The 8,330-nt window shown below is 35.5% G+C and overlaps 1 pseudogene; it reads right to left on the reverse strand.

Moving 5' to 3' along the window:
* The window catches only part of LOC149174739 (pleiotropic drug resistance protein 1-like), a 34,993-nt pseudogene extending 27,800 nt beyond the window's left edge, over positions 1 to 7,193 (reverse strand).
* Positions 7,194 to 8,330: the final 1,137 nt, after the last annotated feature.

Raw genomic sequence — 8,330 nt, forward strand, 5'->3', positions numbered from 1 at the left:
GAGCATGGAGGAGGTTCAGATCTGATATATTTAAAAGTATAGTAGAGACTAATGAATATGCTCACTTGATCTTTTAATATTACGATTAACAATGATAGATCTGTGGTGGTAATGATACTCTCACATGAATGTGTGATAGTAAGGTTTCTAGAGTGTTTGATGTGGTTGCAACAAAGGAATGATTCATTAATTACATATCTATATGTTGGTTTGTCACTGAGAAGTCACGTATATACATGGATCTTCTTCTGGGTAGTCGCGTATACTTTCTGTGAAAGTTCAAAATCTATATGCATGTGTCATACATGAAAAGTGCATACATACTAGGGAAAATTTTAAGAACCCCCCAAAATTTATATGTATAATAAATGGGCAAATCCCTATGATACATAGGAAAAATGGAAGGCGATTTTATCAACAATATAATATGCATATATAAAAAATTTGGCGAATCTCTCACCAAATTATATTATCTTGTAAAATCATGGCGAGTATTTCACCAAACTATAAAATCTTGTAAGATCTTAGCGAATCCTTCACTGAATACTAAAAAATTGTAAAGTCTTGGCGATTCTTTTACTAAGTTATAAAAAATTGTGAAGTGTTGGCGAATTTTTGATAAAGTATAAAACCATATTTTTTTTGTTGTTGTGTAAGCTTGGTAGTTCCTTTTTCTATTAATATTTCCTCAAAATAAGTATATCTTTTGCAAGTTTTGCATTATTCTTATTTGTACTAATCGATACCTTACTGAACTATCATGTCTCTTGGAGGGTTGACTTGATCTCAAGGTAGGATGACCTATGCATCAATTTTGGTGTTTATTAAATTTGTTTTTAGGGTATGCCATATGAAAAAAATCAATGTCTAGTGAAGAAAACATCCTCATTGTATAAATAGGTCCATTAACCAATGAAACATATTAATTTTAGTCATAAATGTTTACTAATGAATAACATAACTCTTTGTTGGTAGTGGATATAAGTGACTAGCCCACAAATGTTGCCTCACTTCTTGTGTGAAAAATCAAATCTTCTTGTATTTTAGCTGTTGTTGCTTTCCACTTTCTTTTTCACCAAAAATCCAAACATGTTGGCCTCTCACTTGCAAGGTTTTGATCATGGCTAGCCCTTGCTTTGCCATAAATGACAACACCTCAACAATCTCCCCCCTTTGTCATTGATGGCAACATGCCTGTCATAATGCTCCCCATATCTTTGTGCTTCTCTTCTCTCTTTCTCTCCCTTTAACATCAATGACACAAGGGGTGCTCCCCTGTCATCTACTCCCCCTGAGGTTGAACCTCCAATCCTTATTCATTTAAGTATTAGCATGCATAGTGGAATTTTTTTTGTAAAAAATTATTGCTTCACTTTGGAAAAAGTATTTTGGTTTTATATGAGTTTCTTAATAGTTGTGGAGTATTATCAAGATCACTTTCTCTACAACCCCTGCTAGAATGTCTTTTAAACTTTGCTAAAGAAGAGCACTTGAGAAATTTGTAGATGATGCCTTTTGTTGTTCTTTAATATTGTAGGTTGATCCTTTAGATAGAATGGATGAAACCTCTTTAGTTCTTCAAGGAAAAAACTCTGCAATATTTAAAAGCTCCTCATAACTCAGATTCTCACATTTTATTTTCATAAACGCTTTGCAATAAATAGAACTATTTCTCAACAGTTATATTATCTTCCATGCCATGTTATGGCCTTTCTTCTCTGTGTTTCATCCATCCCTATGGTTGTCATTCATAAGATAAAGTGTCAAAAAAAGAGACCGGCTATAAATTGACCCATGACATTTTGTTTTGCCATTCATTTAGGGTGAAGCTTGAGTGGTGAGAAAATTACAACGTTGCTTTTGTTTTATGAATTTATTTAGTCACTTTTATCCCTCAATAATGTCTCATCCAAAACAAGGCTTGTGAAATTATCATTAAGAATAAGGTTTTCCTGGATTTCCATTTCCTAAGAATCTTTTGTGTCATTTTGATGAACTAATTATTTGTCTAGTCCACAAGAATGTACAAGTTCACATATTTTATCACATTCTGAGGTTGATGAGACTATAAGAATCAAATGCATATAGGTGATTGTTTAATTACATAATGCATTGGTGATTCTAGTAGAAGACTTTGAATCTCATCAATTGCATACTGAACTAATTTAGAGAGATGGTTGTATGCAATGAATTTGTGCCTTATTAAAGTCTAAAACAGACCATAGATTTTCTCTAGAAGCTTTCCTCATTCATTGTCATCTGAAAAATATCAACCCTATATTAAATCATCTTCCAGTGTGCATTGAATATTACTAACTTCATTTTGGATATTACAAGACAGTTCAAAGTGTCTAGCCTCTATTCCAACCTTTACATTAGGAACGTCCAAAAGTTTTGAATCTCCTTCATCCATTCTCCATATGGGATTAGAAGAATTATATGCACGTTCTACAAAGTTTTCCAAGTAACCATCTTGAGCATTTACATTAATGGCACAGTCAGGGACTCTACTAAAAGAAACTTGTTGTCCAAGCATATGTTCTTCCACTTTTCACCGTGCAAAGAACTTAGCAACAATTTGATAGCAGTTGGAGCATAAATAGTACTAATATTTTCAATCATGATCTTATGAGCTTCTTCCATGTTTTTTCTTTCCATACTACCCATCATTGAGCATATTCTAATTTACTGCAATGGGCACAAGACTTCCAGCGAACATGTCATTGTGCAACTTCAGAGCCTTGATCATATTTCCATCCTTGAAATCCATAAATCATTATATTGCACAAAATAACATCTGGGATTAGACCCCTATTCCACATTTCATCAAACTGCTCCTATGATTTCTTCGCCTTGCCCATTTTGCACAACCCATGAATTAACATATTATATGTTGAGATAGTAGGAAAATTACCCTTTTCTGCAATCTCATTCTTGAAGCAAAAAACTTCAATAATGTTTCCTTTCTTGCTATGTCCATTGATCAAAGGATTGTAAGTGAAATCTAAAACACTCAAGCTTGTATTCTTCATTTCTTGCATCAACTGCTTGACTTTATCCAATTTCCCACTTATAAGCACATTGTAAGTCACATCATTATAAGCCAATCCACTTGCAGTCTACTCCAACTAAGTAGTTTTTTCCTACAACCTACCTTTTTGAAGCCACAAATAACTTGATTTCCCTTGTGGTCAGACTTGAGGATCATAGCAACATGATTGAAAACCTAAGGCAGAGATTGTAGAGCCTATAGGATTGTGCACAAAACCATGCCCACCTTCACTTTCCCATCTATTGTCTCCATCTCAGTTTCTACATCACCCAACTGTGAAGCAATCAGACCATAGAGTGTCCAAGAAACAAGAGTTGCCTAGTAGTACCATCTCCACCATACAGGTATTTTCTGTTTTCAAAAATCAACCAGAGAATTTACCTTGTTAGGATCACTCAATAGGGGGATTTCCAACTGCAGTCAACATTGCAATTCAAATCATTGCTGGAAGAAAAAATTGATGAAGGGATCAAGAGTTGAAAATATGGCCTTACAGGTCAAGGAATAATGAAACCACAGAAGAGATTCCATGCAGAATAAAAAGCTGATGAAACGATTGCAGCAATATGGTAACTTGGAGTCAAGGCTACTGTCATCATTCCATAATATGTATAGTATAGAAAAGTGAAGAACATAATGAAGAGGAACCATAAGAACTTGGGAGTTGTCCACTCGAAAGAAATCATAGAATAGACCAAGATGGCATAGACTACGGACTGTATCAAAACATAGGGCACCTCAATTGCCACCGGTACAGATAACAAGGATGGTCATTCAAGAAATTGATCTTCATAACAAAACTATAATTGACTAGAGGTTCACATTTAGATTACCTGTCCAAGGGCATAAGGAAGGGCTGAATACATTCCAATAGTTTTTCTCTGTAAAAGATAGTTCGTTCAACCTCGACAACTGGCTGGACACTCAATGAATTGCTAACACCCAGAAAAAGTACAACACAGTACATCGATCCCATAATATTCATTAGATCTTGTTGTTTTCCTCTGTAAAAGGACACTGAAGAATACTTAGACAACATTGAGCAGTTGAAGCAAAAGATGTTAAGAGAAACACAATTTACTCTGCTTACAGAGAACAACAAAATAGTTTTCAAGGGAACAAATAAAGACTACAAGTTCACTTGGAAGACATATGTCAGACTGATTTCTCAATATGCTAAGTGACTCTGTTGACTCAAATATGTAATAGACAATAAACTAATCAATGATAGAGAAAACAAAATGTCAAATTGAGGTTGGACTAGTTTTGCAAATAAGTCTATTATGCCTGTCAAGAGAGTGTCCAACCTCTTTGTTCCAAGGTCCCAAAAGATGGTTCCAAACAGTAGGGCAACCACTGTAGTGAAGAAAAATTGCACAACATTATAGTGTGGATTCCTCCAATATGACCAATGTTGCTTCCAAAGGCATGCTAGGCACTGAACTTTGAAGGATTGTGCATATTGTGTTGGAAAATTCAAATCCTGCAAGCCGGGAGTAGGGGTGCTTAGCTCTTTAATAAGAGCTTGATTCCTCTGAAAGCAGAACAACACATCAGTCAAAAAAGGTTTAAAAAAGATTGTAGTCTATTCTTCGGGGTGACAAGCGACAAAAAAATAGCAAAATCAGATATGCGCAATGAAAAATCTCTTTCTCAAACAAGTTCCTACAATTACATCTAGGCATACTCATAGAGTGTTGATTTTCTGTAGATTTCAAAAAGGTCCACACCAAGCATTTCCTCAACAACTATGGAACTCACTTCTAGTTCCCATGTCGCTGGATTGTATCCTTCTATAATTTGCGGTACTTCTGGAACAACCTAACCAACCAAACAAGAATCAGACAAGATTACTATTTTCTACCACCGATTGACCATGGTAAACACAATCATTTACTAAATAGCTTATAAAATACAATAAAAAAATCATACTTACCTCAAAATACTCAATGATTTTATGAGAATGACGACCCAAAGGACCTGTGTAGATGATTTGGCCACCCCTTTTCAGGAGTAAGAGCTGCAGTTCAAGAAACCAATAAAATTGAAGATTTAGCAATTATTGGTTCTATGGAACCCTGCTTTATTCTAGCCCTTTGCACCCCTTTCCTTTTGTTAAGCCAAGCAAAGAAACATAAAAAAATGTTGTTTGTTTCACATTGCATAGATTGATCATGAAAGTTTTTGAATTGACCTCATCAAAAGCTTCAAAGATATCAATGTTGGGTTGGTGGATGGTACAAACAACTGTTCGACCTGTATTGACTGTGTTGCGAACAGTACGCATAACTATTGCTGCAACACAGGCATCTAGTCCGGAAGTTGGCTCATCCATGAAGATTATAGAAGGATTGGCAACTAGTTCTACTACTATGGCTTCTCTTCCTTTGCTCTGTAGAAAGACCTGTCACTCTAGGCAGCCCTACAAGAGCATCTCTCAAAGGAGTGAGCTCCACAAGCTCCATGACTTCTGCAACAAAAATCTGCAGTTTATTGTAACAGCAAAAATCTGTGAGCACAAGCTGTTTGCATGATCTCATTAACAAGGGAATATTTCACTCGAGTATTGCATGCAAAGGGGAAATCTAGACCAACCATTCTAGTTTTCTCATCAACCTCACAAGGAAGACGGAGCCATGTAGAATACATGAGTGATTCAAAGACTATGACATTTGGAGAGTGGATGTCATTTTGTTCACAGTATCCTGAAATGCGAGCAAGTGTTTCTTGCTTCTTGGGGAATCCAGAGATGCTTATGGCTTTCAGGTCAACCTTGCAAAATCAAATATTCAGGCTTTCAACATGTCTGAGAAGGAGGCATCTAATACTACTATCACCTATAAAGAAGAGGAGGTAAAAATGGTGACATCCTACACTTACACTAGAGTAGTATCCTCTGGCCCATCCTTCAGTGTAATCCCAACAACAAAATCAAGGTGGAGTAGAGGATACGAAGGATCAAAAACACTATAGAAAAAATGTTTCCAGGTCAACTTCCAAGATAGGTCATGTATCCAAGACCCACCTCTTGATGTTTAGGCTCTCAAACCACCAAAAATCCTCCTCCCTAAAATTTTGTTCCAAGCCCTAGTTTTTTTCTCTAGCCTCAAAAGGACCAAATTTAAGGAGATAAATTTATCTTGGAAGTTGACCTGGAAACATTAGATGGGCAGTTGTCAGTGGATGGGTGGAGAGTTGTGAGTCTGGTCCCATTTCCCTTCCCAGATCACATGTTGTTGAGTAACTTGAGGTCATGGCTCACTTACAAAAATTCAGGATTACATGATTAGGCATGCTTAAAGGAGTGGATTCAAGAATGACAACACATAGTTTCCCTGGATATTAGCCTGAGGTACAAGAGTCTCAAGGTATGTATAGTGCCTGGACATATAAGATTAGCTACGTGCCCTATTTCCTACATTGGTTTAACTATCAGGCATTTTAGTGGCTAGTATGTGCATAATTTTGTAATCTCTGGGAGTCATAACAAGGGATTCACTCTCCTGTTGTGAGCTGCTTAACACTCTGCCATATTAAATAGTATTTGGTAATCTTCTCAATAGTTTGGTTGTATGCCACCCCATTGTATGGATAAGTACTGACAGGAGAGAACCTTTGTAGGCAACCTTAGTATGCAGCCTACTGTCTAAAATGGAACCTATCATCTAACAATACAATACCCTTGCATGGCATATCATCACAGTAAATAAATTGATTGCTTTCAATGTGGGTGGTACATGTGTGGTCATTGGTTCATTGCCATGTTTTACCACAGAAACATAAGGTAGCATTACAATATGTAGTCAAGAACGTCATAGTCTATTATTAGACTCATCGGAAGCTAATTCATGTGATGTTATTGGTGATTCTCACTAGGCATAATTGGTTAGCCCATGAATTGCAAGTACAGGCTGCATGGATAGTGGTACTCTTAGATGTATTAAAATAAGGCTAAGCACTAGTATGCCACTTAACACCAGTGTGTTATATCCATAATTATTGGTAAAAGGCATTTGAGTCCTTAATTCAAGCCTAATGAAACAATAATGTGGCTTACGATTGACCTCACTATATCATGCACAAAGATCACAAGCCTGCTATTTTTTCTGCACTTGTCCCTAATTGTTTCATAATTTGACATGCCTTATCAATGGTTGCATAGCTGGTATGAATATAATAAATCTAGCATGGATACTACTAGTCAAACAACCATATTTGGTGCATGTACTAGATAATTTACCGTGAGGTAAATATAGCCATAAGACCTCTGATATAATAAAGGCTTTTTCTATCAATGTGCTCACAAAATGTTTTCTATGTTGGTAATTTTTTTTTTTAAAGGGATTCGTTATGTATATCTAGAATATAATACAATAGGATCTTCATGTCAATTGAGATCATATCTTTAGATCAAGTAACCATCCAATGTGAGGAAGTCAATCCAATTACTATGATGAAAACCAACTGACAAGATTTGCAAGATAATAAACTAAAATGAATATTATTTGTGTTTTGTTTCTTCAGATTGCATTGAATCAATAGATGGTAGACTTATTGTAATGAAATCAAATCGACCACATTTTCAAAATAAGAAAAATAAATCATTTCCTTCTCTCTTAAATGGTAGATTGTAAACCAATTAGGTAGTATTAATTGTTATTGAATGGATGGTAAATAATTACATCTAGGCCTTATCAATCCATTTAAAATTTCTTCCCTTAATAGTGTACTGTCTGTAATGAAGAAGAATCACAAAGCCATATAACCATATGCATAGCAAATTAACACACAAAAATTAAACTGGCGGAAAAGGCAGAGAGCCATCATGTGGTCTCTCATGCTCATGTAATTCTTATTATTCAAAAAATTTAATAATACATTTAAATACATGAGTAAGTGGTCTTAAGATAGTGCATCTATCTTAGACTCACTTGGTTGAGACAATTTCTCAACTTACACACTAATTTAGGAGAGCTAGTTGGAGAGAATATCTCATCCAAACTAGACTCCTTAGTTTGAGGAATTCTCATGATTTTATTTATTTAATTTAATAATTGGATTTATTATTGATTTTTAAGAGAGTGAGGCTAACATTTCCCCCCTCAATGATAAATCCAAAACGAACAAGGAACCATCTTCCAAGTTCTCAAGTTGATCCTCAAAAACATTTGCTTGAAAAACTGCCAAAGCTGGATGTTGAAGAAACTACAATATGAAGAGACCATGAGTCAGCTGCATGACTGATTCATCTCTGAATGTCGCTTGACAACTCCATCAT

Source organism: Pinus tabuliformis, chromosome 4_1, assembly GCF_031772625.1.
Source record: "Pinus tabuliformis cultivar Carrire ecotype Pingquan chromosome 4_1, CPIR1, whole genome shotgun sequence".
Taxonomy (NCBI): Eukaryota; Viridiplantae; Streptophyta; class Pinopsida; order Pinales; family Pinaceae; genus Pinus; species Pinus tabuliformis.